This window comes from Haemorhous mexicanus, chromosome 4 (genome assembly GCF_027477595.1).
Source record: "Haemorhous mexicanus isolate bHaeMex1 chromosome 4, bHaeMex1.pri, whole genome shotgun sequence".
Taxonomy (NCBI): domain Eukaryota; kingdom Metazoa; phylum Chordata; class Aves; order Passeriformes; family Fringillidae; genus Haemorhous; species Haemorhous mexicanus.
In genome coordinates this window covers 35,553,147-35,576,896 of record NC_082344.1, presented here as the reverse complement: position 1 = coordinate 35,576,896, position 23,750 = coordinate 35,553,147, and the positions used below count along the sequence as shown (strand labels likewise).

Below are 23,750 nucleotides of genomic sequence, written 5' to 3'. Positions count from 1 at the left end.
GCAGAAATAAAACTCACCAACTTATTCTTAAATTCAATTTATGTTGTAAAGAACAGTAATGACAGACATCAATGGCAGTTGCAATTTAAAAAATGAGACATTATGACCACACACAGCATTATGAAAACAGATAATGTTTTATCATGTTAAAAATAAACTGCCTCTGAGGCCAAGACTCACTGAGCTTTCTACAAAATACTGTAAATAACTTTCCATTTGTGGAAACGCAAAGCCAAAACGAAACCCAAATCTATCAAGAGCAGTAAGAAGCCCATTTGCTTTAAAACCCTCCTGTATCAAAGCATTATTTTAATTCCTGCTTTGTAGGACTCAGCAAAAGCTGGTCCTTCTGGATGACACTTGCGGTCATGTTGCAAGAAGAATAACCTCATAGGTGTAAATATCATGCTGATCATTCACTTTTTATCTGGAGACAATTCAAGCAGGTTGATGAATGTGACTGACCACAACAGCCTGTGCAGAAGAGCTGGTTCTTCTGGGCTATTATTTTCTTTGAGTCTGTAGGGCATGCCAGTGCCTAAGTTCTAAAGCCAGGGTACAAGAAGGAAACACTAATCTCTGATTAATTCACACTTATCACTCATGCATTCTTTGGTTTGCAGAGTCACCTTGAGCAAGACACATCCTTCTAGAGACACCTGACCTGCTTATAGATAGAAATCACAGTGTAATTGATGCTAATTTTGCCCAGCCATTTAGTACACTAATCCTTGAATATAACTCATATAAGGATGAAAATAAGTTGGTTTATTTTTAGAATTTCCTAGATTTGAACTAATAATGTATTTTTATTTTTCAAAGTTATTGTATCTTTATTTTTAAAATGGTGTTTCTTTTTTTAAAATAAATATTATCCCTTTATGCCTATTACTACTCATAGCTATCTTCTTTCCATGGCTTTGCCTATGTATCTATGCTACCTCTCACCTCTCCTGCCCTAATTATTCCTCTACTCCAATTAAAAGCACCTAAACAGGATGAGTGAAATTCTGAGTCTGCCAGTTTTAAGTTTTCACCAATTAACTTTAATTAGGTCAGAATTTCGCCTCAGGTGAGAAAATACAAGTGATTAAAAAACTTGATGAGTAACACCTCTTTATAAAAGGATGTTGCAGGTTTGACAGGGCTAGAGTACAAGACGGTCAAACCTTTTCCATTCTAACTACAAATCATCACAAAATCATAGAATTATTTTGGGTGGAAAGACCTTTAAGATCAGAGTCCAACCATTAACTCAGCACTGCAAAGACTGTCACTAAACCATGTCCCCAGGTGCCACATCTCAACATCTTTTAAAGACATCCATGACAGTTACTCAACAGCTTCTCTGGGCAATTGTCCCAATGCCTCCCACCCCTTTCATGAAGAAATTTTTCCTAATATCCAGTCTACTTATCCTCAATGCTAACTTGAGGCCATTTCCTCTTCTGTTGCTTGTTATCTGAGAGCAGACCAATATCCACATTGCTACACCCGCCTTCCAAGCAGTTGTAGAGAGTGATAAGGTCTTCCCTGAGTCTCCTTTGCTCCACAGATTCTCCAATAAATAATCCCAGATTCTCCAATTGGTCCTCACAAGACTTGTGCTCCAGACCCTTCCCCAGGTCCACTTCCCTTCCCTGGACAAGCTCCAGCACCTCAGTGTCCTTCCTGCAGTGAGGGGCCCAGAAATGGACACAGGATTTGAGGTGCAGCCTCGCCAGTGCTGAGCACAGAGGACAATCCCTGCCCTGGTCCTGCTGGCCACACCATTGCTGACCCAGGCCAGGGTGCCACTGGCCGTCTTGGCCACCTGGGCACAGCTGGCTCATGTTTGGCTGCTCTTGACCAGCACCTCCAGGTCATTTTCCATGGGGCAGCTTTCCAGCTGCTCTTCCCCTAGCCTGTAGTGCTACATGAGGTTGCTGTGAGCCAAGTGCAGGACCTGGTATTTGGCCTTGTTGAACCCCATAAAATTGGCCTTGGCCCATCAATCCAGCCTGTCCAGATCCCTCTGTGGAGCCTTCCAGCCCTCCAGCAGATCAACATGCCCACCCAGCTTGTTGTCCTCTGCAAACTGACCGAGGGTGCACTTGATCCTCTCGTCCAGATGTTTGATAAATACATCAAACAGGGCTGGCCTCAACACTGTGTCCTGGGAGACACCACTTGTGACTGGCTGCCAGCTGGATGGAACTCCATGCCTCACTGCTCTCTGAGCCTGACCATCCAGCCAGCTTTTCACTCATCCAAGCCATAAGCAGTCAGTTTCTCCAGGAGAATACTGAAAATGGTGTCAAAGGCTTTACCAAAGCCAGGTAGACAAGATTCACTGTCTTTCCCCCACCCACCAAGAGGGTTGTCTTGAAGGAGATCAGGCTGGACAAGCAGAACATGCCTTTCACAAATCTGTGCTGGCTGAGCCTGATCACCTGTTTGACCCACATGTGCCTTGTGACAGCATTCAAGAGGACCCTCCCCAGCATCAAGGTTTGGCTGACCAGAAAGGTTATCCTTCCAGCTCTTGTAGATGGGTGGCACCTTTGCTAATTTCTAGACAACAGGACTTCCACAGTCCTAGCAGACTTGATGTCAAGTCAACTGACTCATGACCAAAAAAACCCCCAAAATCAAAATTCTACTGATGACACCAGGCTTAGAGCCAGGTATTCATCTGCTGGCTTGCTGGTTTTATTTTTTTCTCTGCACCTGGAAAGATAGAGGAAAATGCCACTTGTGCTCCTGATCCCTCAATCAGTTGTCCCAAGTCCCTGAAGTCTCTTGGTTGCTCTCAGAAAGACTTCAGGGACTTGGGACAGTCTTCAAGGACTTGCTCAGACTTCTTGTTGTAACTTCATTACAGATTAAAAAAAAAGCAATCAAGGATAATGAATCAAAGGCAGTATTCAGGGCAGGAAGGTTTCTCTTCATGTCTTAAACCCAAGCCCCAAGGAGGCAGGGCTGCTTGGCATAAGGTGCCTTGGGTTCCCTTCAGAGGGGACTCTCCTATGGAAATGACCCATCTTTTTTCTTTATGGGAGCACTTTTGATGCAGAGCATAGGCCAGCCTCAGCCACACCTCCATGCTGGATGAAGCAGTGTCCTTGTTATTGTTCAGTTTCCTTTGCAGAGTCTCAGACCTGTTATGGGAAGTCGGGGCAGCCACAGAGGAGACACACCAACTGCACCAGGCAGGAACCCATCACCATTGCCCCCTATCCCTTAAGCCACTGTGTTCACCCAGGCAGAGAGAGGAAAGGCAATCCTCTGTGTCATAAATCCATTCTGCCTGTCCAGAATCCATTTTCCCTGTGCCAGGGAAAGCAGGTAGCTTTTGGTCCCTCTTTCTCTCTCCCTGCTGCTCCTGAAGCCGCTCACCTCCCAGAACTCTGTCACTGAGCACAGAGGAGCTCCCCTGCCCAGGCACACCTCGCACAGGAGTGGTCCCTGCACTGGTCAGTACTGCTAAGAGCAGGCTCCATGCTCCAGCCCAACACCTGTGGGGCAGCATGCTCCCTCTGGAGCCCTGTCTCTGGGCAGCTGTGTCATGTTGGACAAAGATTTCTGAAAAAGGCTGTGAATTTTCTCAATAGCTTTACTGTTTAAGCTACTGGAATTCCTTGTTCTATTCCACATCATTATGCTCTCGCTGAGGCAAAACCAACTCACTACCTCCCCACACACTCATGAATAATTGTTTCCCATGTGCAGCGAAGGCTAAATACCACCTGAACTTGCTACAGTAAAGGAATTAATGCCTCATAACTCACCTTCAAAAATGCACATAAAAATAGAGCATCAGTTTACTTCTGGATTCCTGGATGAGGCTCTTGCAAAGACTGCTACTTGTACACTACTGTGACCTTCTGAATGAAACCATTTTAATACTGCATGTAAGGTGACAGAGACAGCAACAGTCTCATCAAAGGACCACTGAAAAATAAAAATGCTTTATGTCACTACTGCCAACACCTGGGATGCATTTCTCCTGTCACACTGCTTTTCTTCCATCACCAGTCAGAGATTTTAGGCACAGATGGAACAATGTTCCCTACAGCAGCCAACAACCTGAAATTTTGAAAACCATAGGTGATGCCTTTTCAGAATCATCACCCATCCTCTCCTCACCTTTCTGACACTGGAGACCTTTACCTTGGCCCATGAGTTTTCTCACTCTTTCTCTTCCTATCTTCTCCTCTGTATGCTGGGGACAGAGGGGAGAGGAGTGAGTGGTTGTGAGTGCTTTGCAGCTGGTAGGGTTAACCCTTGACAGGGTAAAAGGTGTTATTCCACCTTCCATCCACAGGACAGACCTGTAAATACCAACAGCCTGTGCTCCACTGTCCCCCTTCAGTGACACAGACATGCACCCACTCTACTCTCTTCAGAAGACAACTGCTATCCTTTCAAACTGAACATCCTCCCTGACAAGGCACAAATCATACCACCTCTCATCACAACTTACTCAGACACAGCACTCTTGGATTAACACAGTGAACAACTCTCTGTTTAATAGTCTCTGCACCTGATAAATCATCAGTCCTTACATACACGTGTCTTCTTCTGGGCAAGGTTGGTAAAACTGGAATACTGGAATTTTGATCTCCTTTCCTGCACAAGGTGAAAGACAAGTAAAAAGCACCAGCTCCAGCTGGGAAAGTCAAGTCACTGCAGTTCTAAGTGCCTAGAGGAGCTGCAGTTTAAAAGCTGAATTACATACACACAGGGGTAAGCAATCCCAACAAATAACATGGTAAAAGCAAAAACATTTTATGTTTTTAAAATTATTATGAAACCTGCAAAGCAGATACAATGTCTCATTTAATTCAACCAAGGCTCCCCTAATGTGAGATAAAATCTCTCTAACACAAATCTTCAAGTACAGACATAACTCACATCTGGGTCAGCCAGAAAAATCAGGATCAACTATAATCCAGGTAAAAATAAATTTTCATCAGCAGTGATCGGTGCCACAATGCCACACAGAAAAACCTCTGTGTTGTGCTTTTCTGTGTGAAATTCCACTGAAGGTAACTGGGCAGGCACCTATGCTAGGTAATAAAAACATGCTACAAATAAGCATTTAAACTTTGTCAAAAGACAAATTCTTGCAATTCTTCCGGTGTTTTTTGTCTTTTAGGCGCAGAAGGGAAAAGAAGGGATGGTATTTCCAAATAAAATGGTGACCCAGTGGATAATGCAGAAACTGCAATTGTTTTTGGCAGGATTCCCACTTCAAACTAAATCTACAGTCATGTTGCTATTGCTGGAAGACATTAGTTTTATAACGGTGAATCACGAGCTGTTCACAATTATTAGAGTAAAAAAAAAGTCATGATGATTAGGACTCATAAGCCATTGAAATATGAAAGATGTGTTTCATTAATGACATTAACCAACAGCCAGGATTCATTTCTTTCAAGTTCTCCTATATGAATTGGGGTTTTTTTGGGTTTATGGGGTCCTTTTTAGAAATAGTCTATGGCTTACTTAGCAACAAGAGGGGAAGAATATAGTAAGCTCATTTTGTGATCACTTTTCTAAAGAGATTCTCCTAGAATGGCAAATAACTGTGAATTCCAAGAAACAGGGTAAATAAAGATTCTTGAGAAGGAACAATTACCAGAAGGTTTTGTTATGGTTAAGGTTTAAGTATTTTATATTTGACTTCTTGTTCTACAAACATAGCCAGGCGCAAACCTAGCTTGCCTTTGTTTTCCAGAGCACTGAAAGGTGCCCTAGACTTTTATTCCAAAAGTTAGGGGCCAGATTTGTTCAATAACAAAGTCAAGCTTAAGCCTGCAATGAGAAATAGGAGCCCTGTCAGAGGGCGGCCAAAACTGCTTGCTCCATTATTAAACTCTTCCATTGTTATCTACATCTGCTGCTTAGAACTCCTTTTTGCCACTCATAACTTTCTCTCTTTCCCACTTTCTCCATTTCATTACCTTGTTTTGTCAATGAACTCTATAAGCAGGATAACCAGCAGGATATTTACCACTGTGGTAATGACTGGTTCTTCAGAAACAAAGAAATCCAGCACTAGACACTCTTTGCCTCTCATCATCCAGAACATATTTCTGTGATGCATATCATCCTAAACCCGAAGCTCAGGAGCTGCCAACTGAAGAGTACACTTGCAAGTTACAAATACAAACATATTACAAATATGCTAAGCTTTACACAGTGAAGAGACTCCAGTGAAGGAATGACAGTTTCTTTGTCTTCAGTTGAAGACCTGAATCATTAAATCACATAGAAACAGTTGGATTTAAATACATATGCTTAGAAACTCTTTCTGATTAAGTTCTCCTAAGCCAAGATTTTCTTCCTTCAGTATTCTCCAAAAGAAAAGTAAGAACCTAATAATTGTTTACATTCAAATTGGAAAAAGAAAACCAGCAAAGTGCTAATTACTTACTGAAACAAATGTCTAATACCACCTGCTGACAGGCAAATTTCCAAACACTGGTATCATTACTCTTGACATATTTCTGAATTTTTATTTATAAGAATTTTGACACTTGGTTTCTGTCCAAAGATGAAAATTTAAAATTATAAACTATTTGCCATTTGGTGCCCAGATTTCAAATGCTGCCCAGTATTAATATGGCTTTATATATTATTTTATTGTAATACCTTGGTTTATTATTAATGTTAGAAAAACTGTTTTAATATTAGCATAGGGAAATAAGTATTTGGTGCAATAATATAATCACACACAATGGAATAATCATTCTTTATGAGAAAGAAACTATAGCCTAAGCATAAAGAAAGAGTCAAGCGCTGCCTCTCCAAAAGAGACCAAAACACAAAGGAAACACTCATTGGTTTGAAAAGTTGAGAGATGAGTCAGAAGTAGCCAGAAACTGAATGCCCAGTTTACACAATCATTTCAGCTTCTGAAAGACCGCGTTCTGAATAAGCAGACAGTGAAAAGGAACAATAGATGGAACAAAAAATAAACAGGAACCACAGAGAAAAGAAAGAATTCACATAAGATTGAAACTGTATCAGAAAATCATTGTGAAAATAAAAACCAGGATGGATTGCTTCCAAAGCTATAACAAAAACTGCAGCACAGCAGACAGCATATTGTATGCACTTTCCTAGAATAAATAATTTTTTTTCAGCTAATATTATAGATATAGTCTGCATGGTCTATTTTACCCATTCAGATTCTATTATTACCTCCTAGACATAAGCTTCCCCTCAGGAAGATTGAATAAGGCATAAGGAATCACCCAAGTCCATCTAGAGGGATATTTAGAACCATGAAAAAGTATGTTTCAAGCAGCACAACCTGAGATAGAAACACTTTTTTTTCTAAAGGCCATGGTAGGCTAACTGAAATTGGGAAGAAAACAGTTCCCAAAGGCTCAAAGAAGAATATAATAACTGAGAGACAACAGGCCAAAGCTCCATGATAGCATTCAATAAAACATAGGGCACAGAACCCAAATAAAGGCTGGCATTTTAAAATTCCAAGATACCCTTTACCAAAGCTGAGAGGCAATCAATGCCAATTAAAAAAATCAATGGCAATCAGAACTAAAAATGAGCTATACTTCTGGATAACAAAACACTGAATTACACTGAAAATGCTTTCCTTTTTATCTCTGCAAATTTCAATTCCAGCCCTGATAAATGTGGAGTTTTATCTTACTTCAAGCTTTTAAGAAAAGCTGCCCAAAATTATAGCCATAGCGTGTATTTTCCTCTTTGCAGATTGCTCATACACATGGCTGAGAGAACCCCAAAACAAACCAGACCTCACTGGGAAAGGTGATCATTGAGCTCCCACACAAAGAATGATGTGGGGCTCGTAAATACTTTAGAATGATCCTCCTCACCTCCACACTCAGCATTAATGCTCAAAACATGACTTTCAGCAACAGACAGCGAGTTCACAAGCCATCGGGCTGTATCAGAACAGGAGGGCTCAGTTTTTCACAGAGCTGACCAGGGAAATTCTCACAGCCTTAAAGACTAAAATAGGAAGAATTTAAATCCCGAGGCTGGAATGTCCACAGAGGACAATTCTGGCAGAGCAGATACAAAGGATTTTTTTTGCACCTTTCCTGGCAGAAATGCCATCTTCAGTTATTGCTACAACCTGAACTGTTTGTTCAGAGATTATGCAACTGAATGGAACTTTCCACACCTTGTTATTAGCAAAAGCAGCTTTGATCATTTTGCAAAATTAGACTCAAAACCTGGTTTGCTGCAGTAGAAAACAAGCTCAAAAGCCGGAGAGGACAATTCATCTATTTCAACCAGCCAATCATACTTCACACTGAGGAAAGAAACTTTGTGCCAATATGGGATATTTTAGGCCAGCACAAAAAAGCCTTCAAGAAGTTAGTAGCCATCTGTTAGGAAAGTACATGATGATAGGCACAGCTTCTCTATATGCTAATGCTGCAATAACAAAGGTGGTAAATAAACATCATGTTCACAATGAAACAACAGGTCAGAAAAACAGTCTGTTTCAATGACAGTTGCATTCAATTACATAGTGTTTGGCTGTGCACTGTAAAGCATTTGAAAATCTTTTTCATTGCTAGGACAATTACCATGATGCAAAGGAAATCATTACAAACTCCGTTGGAAAGAATAATGTTAAAACTATTATGTTCTTACAAATCAAATAAGATTCCTGGAATGAAATTAAAATGCAAGTTTCCTCATGAAAGGAAAAAAAAATTCATATTCCAGAAAATTATTACACACATTTTTAATGTTAGGATTCTAGGGTATTTGTCCAAATCTCCAGCTGAAGGAGATATAATGTTTACTGAACCCCAAATACAGAAACCTGGGAATGCTATTAAATAACAGAAATATAACTTCATCTTGTCTCCAAAATTTCTTTCCCCTGCCTCCCTTCTTTCTCTCCTTCTGCTATCCCAAATAAAAACCATTCTGTTTCCATTTCATGACACAAACTTTAAGTCAATCAATTTCCTTCAAATCTAAGAACTCACTTTGCAAATATGCCGGGCTTACTTTCTGACTGTGCTTCTACCTTTCCCAACTATTACAGCCTTGCAGAAATAGAGAATTTAGACTGTCCAACAAAGTATTACCTCCTAGATGTAGAAGCAGATAATCAAACCTAAAAAAAGGCTACTGGCTTTTTGGAGCCACAGTGCAAGTCATGGAGAAGTCATCTATTTCAGGGCCAGGCTTGCTTTGTTCAATCAGCATAACTCTACTGAATTTAACAGAGCAAATATAATTTATCCCAACTAAAAATGTAATTCTCCATTTTTAGCATAACCATTTTCACACATATTTTCAAACCAGAAATATTATATACAACAGAATACTCATCATCTCCTCTTCCCCTTCATCAGCATTGCTGGAAGCATCCCATTTCTACATTTCATTAAACTAATCATATCCCAGTTCCCAAGAAAATGTCATTGTGTAAAACTGTCTTTGAAAAATTGCAAAAGGATTTGGAAAGAGATAAAATTAACTTGGTAGGCAAAAGTACTTCTTTTTAAAATGTTGACAGATTGGGATTCAGTTTATCAACTTGTTTTTCTTTAATTGAGCTAGAAGGACCAACCATCACTCCTGAACACACTGTCTAACACCATCCAAAAGGAAGCATGGTTTCAGCAGAGTTCCTCTGTTAGAAGGATGGGAATAGCTATGAGAAAAGGCTCTGAGGTTACCTCATAAGGATAAAAATAAATAAATCTGGAACAAATCTTAAGGAAACTGCTGTAAGGAATAAAGAGGATTTCATGAGGCAGAGAAAGTACAGCAGAAGATATGAAAGTGATCTATTACTTCTGAAGAAGGCTCCATATTACATCTTTAAAGGAATAAAATGTGATTTTCCAATTGTCCACTACTGATCTGCCACACATCTTATTCTGAGAAAGTCAGTTTACTCCTGTTTATTGCTTACATATCTCTGTCTGAAATGATGCAGCTGGGAGCATATTTCCTTCACCCTGCCCATGCCAGCCTCTGCCTTGTCACTGCAGCATGGCCAGCACTGCAGCACACAGCTGTACTACAGCCTGTCACACCCAGCCTAAGCTCCCATCCCTCCAGACAGCTGAACCTGATTCGCAAGTCAATTATCTAACTAAAATTTTTGGCATAACTCTGCTGAGAGGAATATCTCACACAAACTCATGAATGAAAGTAAGAGGAGTAAAGACAATTTCCTGTGCTGTCACAGGTCTAACAGCTCCTACTCCTCATAGGAATAATGATGGATCTCTGCCACCTGTAACAGCTTCCCCTCAGCATTGTTCCAGCCTAAACCACTGACCTACAGCAAAGGATGGCTTCATGTGGTTCTTTTGGGGACATTTTAGCAGCACTTCCAGCCATAGTCTAACCTTCTGCAACATCTGGTGGATTTATGATACTCATTGGGATAATCAGCTGTAACCTAATTTGTCAGGCTTTATTTGTATTTAGAAATGGTCCAGTAGTCACATCACACACCTTCCTCTCTGCATGCCCTATTTTTCAATGACTGCAGAAGTAAGAGAAACATCATTTATTTGGGAAGTATTCAAATGGCATTTAATAAACATTATTAGGAGGACAAATCAGAAAAGCAGTAAGATCCTCTTAATTAGGTCACTCTAGTGAACAGCTGTTTGTCCTGATTATATGACTTATTTAATTAAGAGAAGAACTTATTGAATAATAAAGCAGAAAGGAGAGCTTAAAAATGATGAAGTAAAATGAGCACACATTGTAAAGATAGTATGAACGTTCTTTGCCTCTCTTTTGTCAATTGCTTTAATCTTCAATAACTTGATGCACTTCAAAATGCATTAAATGTTCCAAAATTTTTTTTTATTTATTTAGGATTGCCTGATGAACTCCTTAATGAAACTTGCAAAGATGTGATACAGCTCATCATTACCAGTTACTTTAACAAAGCAATGATTCATCCTTATGCTTCACTGTGACTGAGATTATACTCCCAGATTTTTTCTGACTGTGTCAGATCTCACAGAAGTGGGGCCAATTAGTTTAATGACGTTTTACACTGTTTATCCTCTATGTTTTGCCTATATTACCTGAGCTAATTTGAGCACCTACAATTGTACTGCACGCTATGTATAGACATGCATACACGCTACATCAGACTAAAAGTAAAATCATTTCTAGAGGAAACTTGTGCAACATCTAAATCAGCATGAAAAAACATTCCTACTCAGCACTGAAATAGTGTCAGAGAGTCACATCATCTGGGCCTCTAAGTTCTCTATTGCAAACCTCACGCTATATTATGTAAGTTCTCTCTGTCTTTATGTATGAATTATGTATGTTCTAAGTATAAGTTTTGCAGAGGCTTACAGGATTACTAGATTTGGCTCTATAAAAATATCCCATTCCTCCTCCCTATCTGCCATTTCAGTAGTGAGCCCAAGTCACCACAATAAAAAAATCCCAAAACAACAAAACTCTCCAAAAAAAACTAACTCCCCCACAAAGCAAAAGAGATTTTATGGCCTTAGAGTTACAAATCACACTTCTTCCTTTAGCAGAGTAAAGCCTATCCTAATGTCAGGGAACTCTAGGATGTGCATATAAGATCAGTAATTTGTTTTTGGAAAATGAGCTTTTCACCACATGTTCTTTTGCTTTAAAACTTTACCATCATTTACCTGAGACAAATAATCATTAAAATATTTACCAACACTATTTAGTAAATCTCCTCTAGTAAAGCAAATAAACTTTTCAACTTTCCCTGCAAATAGTTACCTCAAATTGACCTTGTTTATTAAGAGCTTCTAAAGACATAATAAGTCCAAAAAATTGTCTTTTTCCAGGCACATTGACATCACAGAAATGAAAATCCACTTCTCCTTTGTATCAAATATCAGAAAAAATATTTAATATAGAGTCCTTCCAGAAAATGTTGGTTTAAGGAGAACCATCAACTTCAAGCAGCTGGTAACAAACCCTCTAGAAATAGATTGCTGACACTAGAAAGCAAGTATTACCCTGCAGTGCACATCAGCAGACCAGACTAAGGACCTGGTTGGAATGCTCCAGCCACCTGGAGAGCTACTCAGCACATACTGCACTCTGTTCCTTCATCCTGGGCCTTGAACTATGAGTCTGGTAGCAAGCAGTGCACTGCCCTCAGAGCACATGTGCAGAATGGAGAATTGCTACTGAAGATTGAATATATTACTTTCAGGGGTTTTACCTTGGGCTGACTTTAGGTTATCCCTGTTTACTAAATGCCCACTAGCAGTTTGATTGCATTAGTGGAATTCTAGAAACACATCCTCCAGTTCAGTTAATTCAAAAAGAATGTGTTCCTTGGCCTCCTAAACCACTCCAGAATAAGAAACAAGCAGCAGAGCCAGGGCTGATTAGGAAACTTCCTTGAAATATTCTACTCCTAATCCAAATTGAATTATTCAGGTGCAGACAGACATGTCTTCCCATGGTATGAAAAGCGTATTTCCATTTGAACATAAATAAAATTTGATGTGATGGGATAGCACTAGAGCTGGTTACAGTAGGCTGCATAAATTTAGTGTCCCTTTAGTATTTCAGGTTTTCACTGACAACCTGCTAAAAGAGAGTTTACACCAAGAACAGAAGTATTAAGCTTCAACTCTTTAACTTCCTGTTCTCAAGAGCTACTTGATTTTTCACAGTCACATCCGTTCAGGTGGCACCAGCTCCCACAAATAAAAAAATTAAAAACTCTTTAGCAATGTTGACATCTTGCATAGCCCTGTTATTAGCATCTGGCTTGGTGGTTTGTTTTATATCCTAATTCACTGGAAGAAAGCTAAATGTGCCACTTCCCAAAGAAATATTAGCTCTCTTCTCTCCTGTTATTTTTAAAAACTCATGACTTTCAAACAAGTGTCATTATTTGGGTGTCTGCTTCATGAAGTAAACACCAGGCACTGGCAAAATTCAGTAAATCATGCTGGAGGTCTCGCAGACCCATTTGCTATACTTAAAGTGGCTGCTTAAAATTCTAGCACTAGCCAGCTGGGGTGGTTGCTGTGCACTGCAGGGAGAGGAGTCCAGTCTTGAATAATTAGACTTCAGAGTTATAAAACACAATTAAGCTCCTACAGTTAAAAAAAAAAAAAAAATCTGTGACAGCTCTAACACTCTCCATTATTTTGGAAAATCAGACCACAATTTTCATAGCTAAGAAACAACAGCTTGATCAATTGCTGAAGTTCAAGTGAAACAGCTAAGACTTTTTTATCCATCCAATAATGAAGCAAAGAATATGCTTTTCAGTGTTTCCCCTACTTGACAGTCAGTAGCTGTTTCATATTTTGGGTGATACGGTCGGGGTGGGGAGGGGGCGTGCTGTATGCTTGTTGGTTTAGCATTTTTTCCATCATTTGACCAAGAAACAACACTTTGATTACTTTAAATGATGATTACTAAAAACGTTTTTTATCTTTCTTTACTGCATTTAACTGAAATGTAACCTCCATCATGGTAACTTTGTTCAGGGTAATCTAGTACCTCACACTGTTTGCCTGGAATAATTAGTTTTTGCTCATGCAGCATTCTAATGCTTCAGGCTTTTAAAATAGCTTCTATAAATACACCTGATCAGCATTGTAATGCAACAAAATACAGCATTTTGTAGCATATGGCACACAAAGCAGTGAAGTGAAGGGCAAGCCCAGCTCTCAGCTGAGGCAATGCCACCCAGCTTGTTCCACAGCACTTACTTCACCAGATGGCTCGTCCTAGGTGGCAAGGCACCACTAAAACACAGGTGTGTATCCTTTCACCTGAATTCATGACCCATGAGACAAAGCTGAACTTAGCTCTCCTCATCCCATATTCAGTGTCACTTCTGTTGTATAAATTTACATAGGGTTTACCACAATAAACAAACAGAAATTGTGCATAACACCACCAAAATACTTAACTACATCCAGTACTGTTTAAAAGCATTTCCCTCTGGAGGACAAAACCTAAACTAAAACTCACTGACAGTTATATAAACCACAGAACAAGGATACATGTAAAAGAAAAATGTCTAGTGTCTGACCAACAGCAAATGGGTTCCCTGACTTCCTCTGAAACAAAGCCATCAGCATAGAATCAAAATCTCATTTACTCTGGCCCAACTTCAGTGAGGCAAACCTGAAAATTTTAGCATGCTGGTTCTCTCCAGTCCAAGGTTCTTATTTCAGAACTGCTCTGCCTCTGCTCCTCACCATTAATGCAGTCTTTCTCCCCTGCTTTCCACCTGACTATAAGAAATCTGTTTCAAGAAGTCCTCTGAGCTTATTATTAGGCTTCATCCCTAAAGGACCACAAATAGACAGGAAGGCTTCTGCACTTAAACATTGCCAGCTTGGCACCCTTTAGTCCTACATAAATCAGAAAAGGCTGAAACCTATTAAGACTTTTTTGCTGCTTGCTATATTAAGTCACACTAAAAACATTGTTGATCACCTGGCTGAATTTATTGCACAAAACAGTACTGGAATTTTCACCCTTTCACCCCAGTTTTTTTTTTTTTTTTTTTTTTTTACTTTTGATTGAGCATTCTTTTCTGGGGATGCTGTGAAATGCCTTGCCTTGAAAACAACAAGTGCCTCAGTTCACCCTCTAAGAAACATGAAAAACAGCTAAAGTCAATTTCAGAATTGCCCTGAGCAGAGCTGATGTTTCAGTATCTGAAACTGCCATTGAAAATATTTGCAAGAATCACAATTTTATTATGCAAACATGTGAAATACAGTAGCAGCCTAATCTTATTCTCATTGGAGTCATTGGAAGTTTTGCTATTTACTGAAAAAGGAAACAGATCAAACACAAGAAGCTTAATAATCCAAGCTCTCTCACCATTGTGCAAATAGCACTTGATTAATTCAAGGTACCATTGTAACATACAGAATGGCTCTGTGCAGGAAAAAGTGAAGGCTCACTCTTCACAGGGGGAGAAAAGCTTTCTGCCACAGAAACTCTGGGAATAATCCATCCTGCCCCAGTGTGCCACTGCTGGGCCAAGAGCTGCACCATGGGTGTCTGTGCCCATGGCACTCTCAGGGCTCCAAGCTCCCCCCAAGAGCCCCCCTTACAGACACAGGTAAATCCCACTGAGAATGCAGCTCCCCAGCCAGCTCACTGGAACAGCGGCTCCACGCAGCTGCGAGCTCACAGCACCAGGCAGGGCAGCTCTGCCCACAGACAGCTTTGGTTTTAGTGAATCCAGAACAAAGCTGCACTGTTACAGCCTTTGCCTCTACTAAGGTATTTTATGTTAACAGTGAGAATAAACTTGTTTAGACCATGATAAATAACAGAGGGGAATAATGTACATTTTGCTCCTCCCTTCTGTCAAATAAATGCTAGTCAAATGCTTCATCAACTCTTTCTGTCAAGACAGACAGCCAGAATGGTGGAGAAATTTTGAACCTTTACAAGACACCTTCACCATGTGCCTTAAATCATTTATATGCAGATCCTTCCCTTCAGCAGAACCTTTTTGCACTGTTAGCCCACGCTACTGAACTGAATCCATAACAAAAACAGTGATATAGGAACTGTTTGCTTTTAATTTGAATGGTAATAAAAATGCAAATCAAATAAAAAACATTTTATAGCAGCATGAAGATTTTATATGTAGCTAGCAAATCATAAAAAGATGCATATTTACAGGGTTTAAAAAAAATTGCAAGAATTATAAACAAAACATATAGTTTAGTAAACTGCAAATATAAATCATACAGTATCTTGAAAGGTGACACTAAAAAGATCAAAAGGAAGCAAAAAAAAAAAGAGAAAATGAAAGGAAATTAGAAGTAAGGCACAATCTCTCCTTCTTTTCTCCTTAATACAGTATCTAAAAGTATCTTAAAAGTCATGTAAGCAGAAAACCGCGCCAGGAACTATTGTGGAAAACTGTGCTATCTGATCATAAAAATCAGGTTTGTTTTCATGACTATTAAATCTGTATGCAATGTGTAAGATAAATATATGTCCTGTATATTCAAAAAGCAATTTAAAATATTTTCAAATTGAAGAGACTACTTTTTATTCGTTTTCAATTACTTGGCTAAATATGTACATTAAAACACTGCAGACATATCATCCATTACATAGTTGCCAATTGCAAAGGACACAAGCATTTTGTGTGCTTAAAAATGGAAAATATTTTGGAGTGCTTTTGTTACTAGCTTAAAAGGCTAGAATATGCATAAAGTATGCTAGCTAGGCACTTAAAATTAATGAATTATTTGCTGTAAGTAGGTCAAATTACATGAGCTTTCAAAAAGAAAAATTATTTAATTCCACATGACAATTCTGAAGTAGATTAACAACACTTAGGCACAACATTGAACAGGGATACCACACGAAAGGTTAAGCAACGCTGTTGATAGCAAAAGGCTTAACTGCTTCACACAAATATGGGAGATAAATTACTATAAACATAATTATATAAACATAGCTCTTCAGAGCTTTCCTTGAAAAATTCAAATGACAACCATGAAAGCAAAATTTGGAGCAAGCATGAGCAAAGAACCTTAAGCAAAGGGTATCTCAAGCATTAATTATATTTTAGGTAAAAAATGCAACTTGACCTATGTTCATCACATCTACTCCATTAAAAAGCTCACTCTGTCTCAGATTCCTTTTCAGGGATACAACTCAGACTGTGATACTCCATGAAAGAATTATACATCTGAAGAATTGAATAACGGTTCATTTTCTTTTACTTTCAAGTTCTTTGTTTGCCCTATTGAATTTTTTAAGTCCTTTTGATGGTGGCACTGCAGCAAGTGCTGAGTTGTAAGCTGTCCACATTGCCAGCTTCTTGACTACATTCAGAAAACTTCCCAAGTTTCATACACAAATCACAAGCAGTAGAGCTGACTAAGACTACAAAATCTTCTCATCTAGGTCACTCTCTGTCTTTGACCCACTCCTAACTAGACAACTCTCATCAGTAATGAGTGAGTCTCACATTCAGGAGCTCAGCCATGACAGCTGCACATGACAAAAAGCACACTGAAATTCTCTTTGGACTCCAGCATACAGGAATGAAGGAGGTTTAATTCACCTTCTGAGGAGGTTTTAAAATGCACATTAACTGTATGACTTTAGCTAGGCCACCCTAACCTTTGTTGAGAATGTCTGTGTAGACAGCCTCAGAGTTTCCATCACTGCAGAAGGAATGTCATTTAACATTATCATCACCAGTTGCTAAGCTGCAGCTACTGCACAGTATCAGCAGCACATCCTACAGAGTGGGCTGTTATGCTGAAAGCCTCAGTAACATTTCAGAGAGAGGTATTTTGTGGGAGAAAAAAACCCAACTCCCAGCACAAACTGTACCAGAATTAATGACACTTGATTATGACAGCATAACTCTACTGTGGATGCACTGCAATATTCCCTAAGAAACAAAGCCTTTGCTATAAATAAAAAAAAAAAAAAAGCTGAAATAGTAGGCCTGATTTCAAAGATTATGTCCTAGAGGCCAAACAGTTATAATATTAATTAGTGGACTAAAAGTTAAATCAATACAGCACAACATAGATCAAAGACAACTTGTGCCCTAATGTTCTCACAGCAGACTGTACAAACCTCTGGTTTTGTAGGTTTTTTATATACCTTTAGATGTACCTTATACTTATCCCCACAGAATGAGAATTTATATGAAAAAATTGAATGACCTCATACAACTTTCTATAAATAAGAAAGGAGAAGCCAGAAAAGAAAGGCAAAATTGTTAACTGTAGATGGAAAGAGGGAGACAGATGAAACAAATAGTTATTATTAAAAAAATTATTTTATGTGAAAAGTAAAGGCAAAGACAAGAAACAAAAATGCAAAATCATCACTGGTAAAGTGCAATTTATCCAGCTAAAGTATTTTGTTGTACATTCCTTGCTGTTTTCCCCTGCCAAAGAGCTTAACCATTGAAGGTGTCCCTTTTCTCTTTCTGTACTACAGCTAGAAAGAATGCTGTGTCATTGCTGACAGGCTGCTATTCTCAGAGGTGCCCAGCTGGAAATCCTTTATAAACTGATTTTCTGCCTCAGTTTAATATGGCACGACCTCAACAACTCTCAGTTTCAGCACATGAAGTTGCCCAGCCCTACAGTTCTTTGTCCCTTGAATGGTGATGATGCTCCTTGGCAACTGGCTTTTGGAAGCACCTGGGGCTGCACTATCAGCTGATACCAAATGAGTCCCACTGGCAGATTCACTAGGGCCCCCAAACCAGAGAGGGGGCAATGAGAGCACAAAGAAGAGAGTGCCATCTGCTATTTCAGATTCTTAAGCAGCACTGAAACCAGCAGTGGGGCTAACACCTTAGAAATCATTAAAATGAACAGAAGTCCTCGTAGGGGTAATTCTTGCAAAAGAAAAATACTTCTTTTTGTATTCAAAGGCCTGGAATACTTATCTTTGGAAAATCAACTCATTTACAAATGCAACTGCAGTAGTCAGCCACCATTATTATAATTATCCATATAACCTTTAGTGGGGATCCATCCTCACCATGCACATTTCAGTCTCAATTTATAAGAATGGAGGTACAGTTGAGTGGCTTCACTGAAAAAACATCCTAAATGCACCTGAATAGAACTAGGATCCAAAGGAGCAAGGCTTTCAGGAAAGGCTGACACACTGCCTGTGATCAGATCCCTTCTAACAGGTTCACTTAAGGTCCTGAATGCTCCATCCAAGTACTGGCAGATCAGTCAGAGGAGAAAAGCAATCTTTTTTAATGGTCCTTTGGGGAGACAGGGCTTGCAGTGAATTTGGTACTTTCTGGTATATTGTCTACATTCCAAGAAAGAGTTTTAAGCACTGAAAGGACCTATGGAAGAGGAAGTCATTGTGAATTATAGTTTGGTGCATGGCAGTCTCAGAAAGGAACCCATCAAAGCCCTTTAAATCCCAGCACACAGGTTGGGAGTTGGCAGTGAATGAATGCCAGTTTTTCCAAATCACAGCAAAATGCAGATCACAAAAAAGAGGCCATTAGGTCAGATACAGGCAGTATGACACAGGAGAGCAGCTGAGAGCATCAACCCTCTCAAGAGGTATTAGAAATGTCAATGTTCTTATTTACATTAGCAGAAATTTGCAATGAGTCTGAAAATTCCAAACTAGGCAAAAGGAAAGGGAGAATGATGACTAGCCTGGAATAGTGTTTTTCTAACAGGGATTTTCAGAATATAAAAACTGTATCAACCTTTAAATCAAAGTAAGGTATTAAAATGACAGTAAGGAAACAGCATCAAATGTTAGAAGGACTTAGGGCAGCATACTTATGGATACATTGAGAAAATTGACACCAATGCAGCAACATTATACTAAAACCCAGAAATATCCACTGCTTCACTGGCTGGCATTCCATTAATATGCACACAGCAGCTCTGCAACGTTTCTACTGATCACCTTCTTGGCAAACCACTAGTTCTCTTCAGTGCCAAGATTTTAGGTAGATGATTTTACAGATACAAATATATGCCCTTAAAGTGAAATATATTCTGGAGAGAAATTTCTGTCTGAGATGTTCAGTCATTCTATTTTCTAGACAGACCAAATAAAAAAGAAAAGCCAGCTATAGAGATGTGTACTTGCTATTACAAAATACCTGCTGGCATCTGAAAATAAACTAGCAGAAAATCAGGATAAATGAGACTTCATTTTCTTCAAACCCTTTGAAGAAAATAATGATGTGATAAAGAAAAACAACACATTTCCAGGCTACTGAGGTACTTCAAATGTAAGAAAAGGATTTAGAGCAGAGGCTGAACTAAGGGGGAAAGATTAAATGAATCCCAAAAAAACATGACCAAATATTCTGTAAGATATGAGCAGCTGTTTAGACCTAGAGGAAATCAATGACTGATGATTTAGACAGATTATTAAAGCGATTCACAGGTGCACCTTCTGCTCCTTTTTCACCTGTCAGCATCACAGGGTGAATTGTGACCATTGAGTCAAAATTATTTGGATTATATTTTTAGCTTTAGGAGAGAAGTACAGCAGCTGAAATACCTATTAGTCATGTGATACCCAGGAACACAGACTCAACACACTTCATTCAAGTTCAATTAAAATAGCAATACTAAGAGGATAGGACTGGTCTTCTTTATTGCACTCTTCTTGTTTTACAGACTGCTCTGATCCCTGCGAAACTTTTTCATTTTCTAAAATGGAAGAAGCAAAATTAAATTTCCCTAAGACAGAATTATTATTGGTGAAGTTTAACATTTGGTTTTTTGAGTTCAAAAATGCAACTTGAGCTAGCAGGAATGACTGTATTTTAAGTTTCTGGTCCTTTAAGACCATTTCAGTTTGATAAAGGCCAACTTGCTATTTCCTAAAGAATATTCTGTTTCCCACAAGACCAGATGCACATAATTTAATCAAGCCTTTTGCAATAAACACCAGTGATACAAAACAGTAACAAATAGCAGGAAAAATTATTTCACCATTTAGGGAGCCAACCTTCTCTCCTTCTTTTGGGGTGAGCCTAATCTGGTAGCTGAAGTAACAAACTTGAGAACATAAATCTCCTACTACTGACAAGTTGCTGACACAGGAACCAGCTAAGATTTGTGATTTTCTCCTTTACACTCATTAGTCAAGGTTAGTAGCCTAAAATTTACTGGATCAATCAAAGACTAATGCTACCTGGTCAGAGGTCTATGGAAGAAGACTATGAAAATTCCAAAAACATCTGAGTTCTTCTTAGATAATAAGAAATGGAACCAGAATCTTGTTACTTGTAACATATCCCTCAAACTTATTCCCTTATGTTCATAACTACTGTGTAGCCACCAGTACAACCAGGAAAATGTGAAAGTTACTGATGTCAGCAAGGAAACGATTCTAAAGAACTACTCCCATTAATCATAAAATAAACAGTAACTGTATCATTAAAATGTAAGCCCTTTTAGTATCACCAGCCGGAAATTTAGTATTAAAATGGAAATAATAAATATACTTAAAATATGCATGTGAATTTACACCTCCTTTAAAGCATATACGCCTGAAAAAACCCAGATTTTTCTACTTTTTGTGCTTTAATGAGACTCTTCTGCAACACAGAGGACACATAAGAGTTAAATTTTAATTATTCAAGTTCTGGAATGTAATGATTCTTGTCCAAAAGCAGTGTAATGCAGTAACAAACAGAACAGAGCAGTGTAATGCAGTAACAGAACAGAACAGAACAGATGATTCTTGTCCAAAAGCAGAGATGCAGTAACTACCTCAGAGATGAGGTAGTCTATCTTTTCCTCATTTCCCTTTTCCTCTCATGCCAAAAAACACCCCCAAAAAAACAACAGCAAACCAAGTCCTAAAATAGCATTCCAGATCACAAGCACAAAGAAAAGACAAGTGTTCTCTAATTGGAGCTTACTTAAAACAATACATTGGTTCGAGGACCTAAATCCAGCTGAGGAAAAATGACTTTGTTTCTTCCCTCTTTCATAAAAATGCTCTGACATGCTTCTCTCTCTTTTTCCTGCCTATTTTATCTTATTATGTTTCTCCCAGTCTTCAACTTTGTCTTTTTTCCTTACCCATAAGAAATTTCTGATTGATTGTTTTCCCTCACTCATTACAAAGGAAACTAATGTCAAAACAATTATTTTTTCTGTCAAACAGCACTCTTACTTTCTCACCAGCCCTTAGGAAATCTAGACTCATTTCCAGCTCTGTTGTAGACAACATTGTGACCTTGAGTAAATAATTTAATCTCCCTCCAACCCTCTTTCACACTGCAAAAAGAGCAAGAAAGTTCTTCAGTCTCCCTCAAATACTTCAGTTCTGGGCTTTTTGGGCCAAGAACTGGCACTTACTACAGAGCTGTGCAGTGCCTAACACAATACCCCTGCAATACATTCAGGGAAATCCAGACATAAAGCTAATGCAAATAAATGCAGATGATGCTCTGCAGCACAGGGTAGTTTTTAGTTAGCTGCTGAGGGGCTTTATCACAGCAGTTACCAAGGGTACAGCCATCACTTTCAGTGCCTGCTTACAGGCTTTTGGACCACTGAACAAAGTCATCTCAGATTAGCAATCTCATATTATAGCATCAGATGCAAAAAAAAAAAAAAAAAATTATAAAAAGGCTATGGAGTTCAAATCCCCCAGAACTACTGACAGATAAGACATCAGGTTAAATGCAATATTACAAAAACTGTTAATCTCTATCACTATCTTCAACACTCCCTTTGGCATGGGAGTATGATACCCTTGAGGAAAATTAAATCATCTGAAATGAATAGCGGGAGTTGAGAAAAAGCACTGGTTCACAATCAGATTGCAAACCTTCTGTACACTGACTTACAATGGCATGGGTTGCAGTGGTGGGACTTACAGGACATGATTATAACAACTTACATCTGACAGTAGCTTGCATTTGGAGCCAGGATCTTCACCTTTGTAACTGACTGTTTCATGCCATGCTGCAAATTGAGTGGCAGAGGCATTTCCCTTTCCATTGTCTTCCCTAAGGATTAATATTTAAACCATTTATTCCAGAGCATATATATTCTGTTCAACTTGAGCATAATGTGAACTAAATATTTCAGGAAATAATTTAAAAGGAACAATTTAATGAAAAAAAAAATAATCCCCAAAAAAGCACACAGAAAATAAGACCACAAAATAATCCCTCAAGAATCACTGGGGCTTGAAGACAAGTCCATTTCAAGCATCAGTTCATTTTTAAAGCCTAGTGGATCCTTGAAAAAAGGGTCAGTCTTCAAAGTATTGCAAGGCCTTTTGAAACCTACCAAACACTACTGTAAATGAAGGACTGATACAAGAAAGCCCTCAAACTGTAGCTTGGTAGCAAAAAGCCACTCTTCAGCCCAATTTACATTCCTTCTTGAGGGGAAATATCAAATCCCCAACTAGAATTACACACCACTGGAACAGAATAATGCAAACACCACTGTTTCCATTCAGGGCTAAATCAGACCCAGTAAAACAATCAATTTCTTATATCAAACATTTCACTTCTGGTAATGTTTCGTGAGGTGAAAAAAACAGCAAAGCAAACAGCACAAGAGTGCTCTTAAAATAGCCATGTATTTTTCTCCCAGAAAAACTATCATGTCTATAACTTACACATGGATTGAACTTGGCAGCATGAGCATCTGAAACAGGCTCTGGGGTTTGTAATGCCACTCTAATGCATTGCTAGAAGTTAATATTAATAAGAATTCCAGAAAAGCATAGGAAAAACTGCACCCACTTTCCCTGCAGGGTACACCACAGTGCATTCAGAATATTTTGTCAGAAAAGTGCATGGAATTTTCTTGATAGCCCAGCAACTGCATTTTTCTTTCTTCTTCATTTTAGCCAATTTTTTTTTACAAACTAGCAAACCTGAGAATAAATGCAACATGAAACCACAGACCATTGCAACCAGAGTAAAAGATTTTAATGTATTACCAGGAAAGCAATATTACACCTTTCTCTGGAGATTTCCTTCCATTAAGCTAAATGTAAAGCAAGTCAGTAATATCTGCTTTGTGTTTTGTATATTCTTTTGCACATAAGAAGTCATCTTTTGCAGAACCAAAAGCATGCATGTAGGAGCATGTTGGTTCATATTATCAAATATTCCAGAGCAAAGGCTAAGTCATACAAGGAGAATGGCAAAAAAGTTCTGGAAGCTCTCTGTATCATAATTCCTGGAGTGGAAGGCAGGAAATCTGGAACACTGGTGTGAACTCAAGCCTGTCCTTAATTCTGTCACA

At 38.8% G+C, this 23,750-nt stretch overlaps 1 protein-coding gene across 6 annotated transcripts in view; it reads right to left on the bottom strand.

Annotated features, from left to right (window-relative positions):
- The window catches only part of GRIA2 (glutamate ionotropic receptor AMPA type subunit 2), an 88,664-nt gene that overhangs the window by 48,218 nt on the left and 16,696 nt on the right, over nt 1–23,750 (bottom strand). The gene's annotated exons all lie outside the window — the stretch shown is intronic.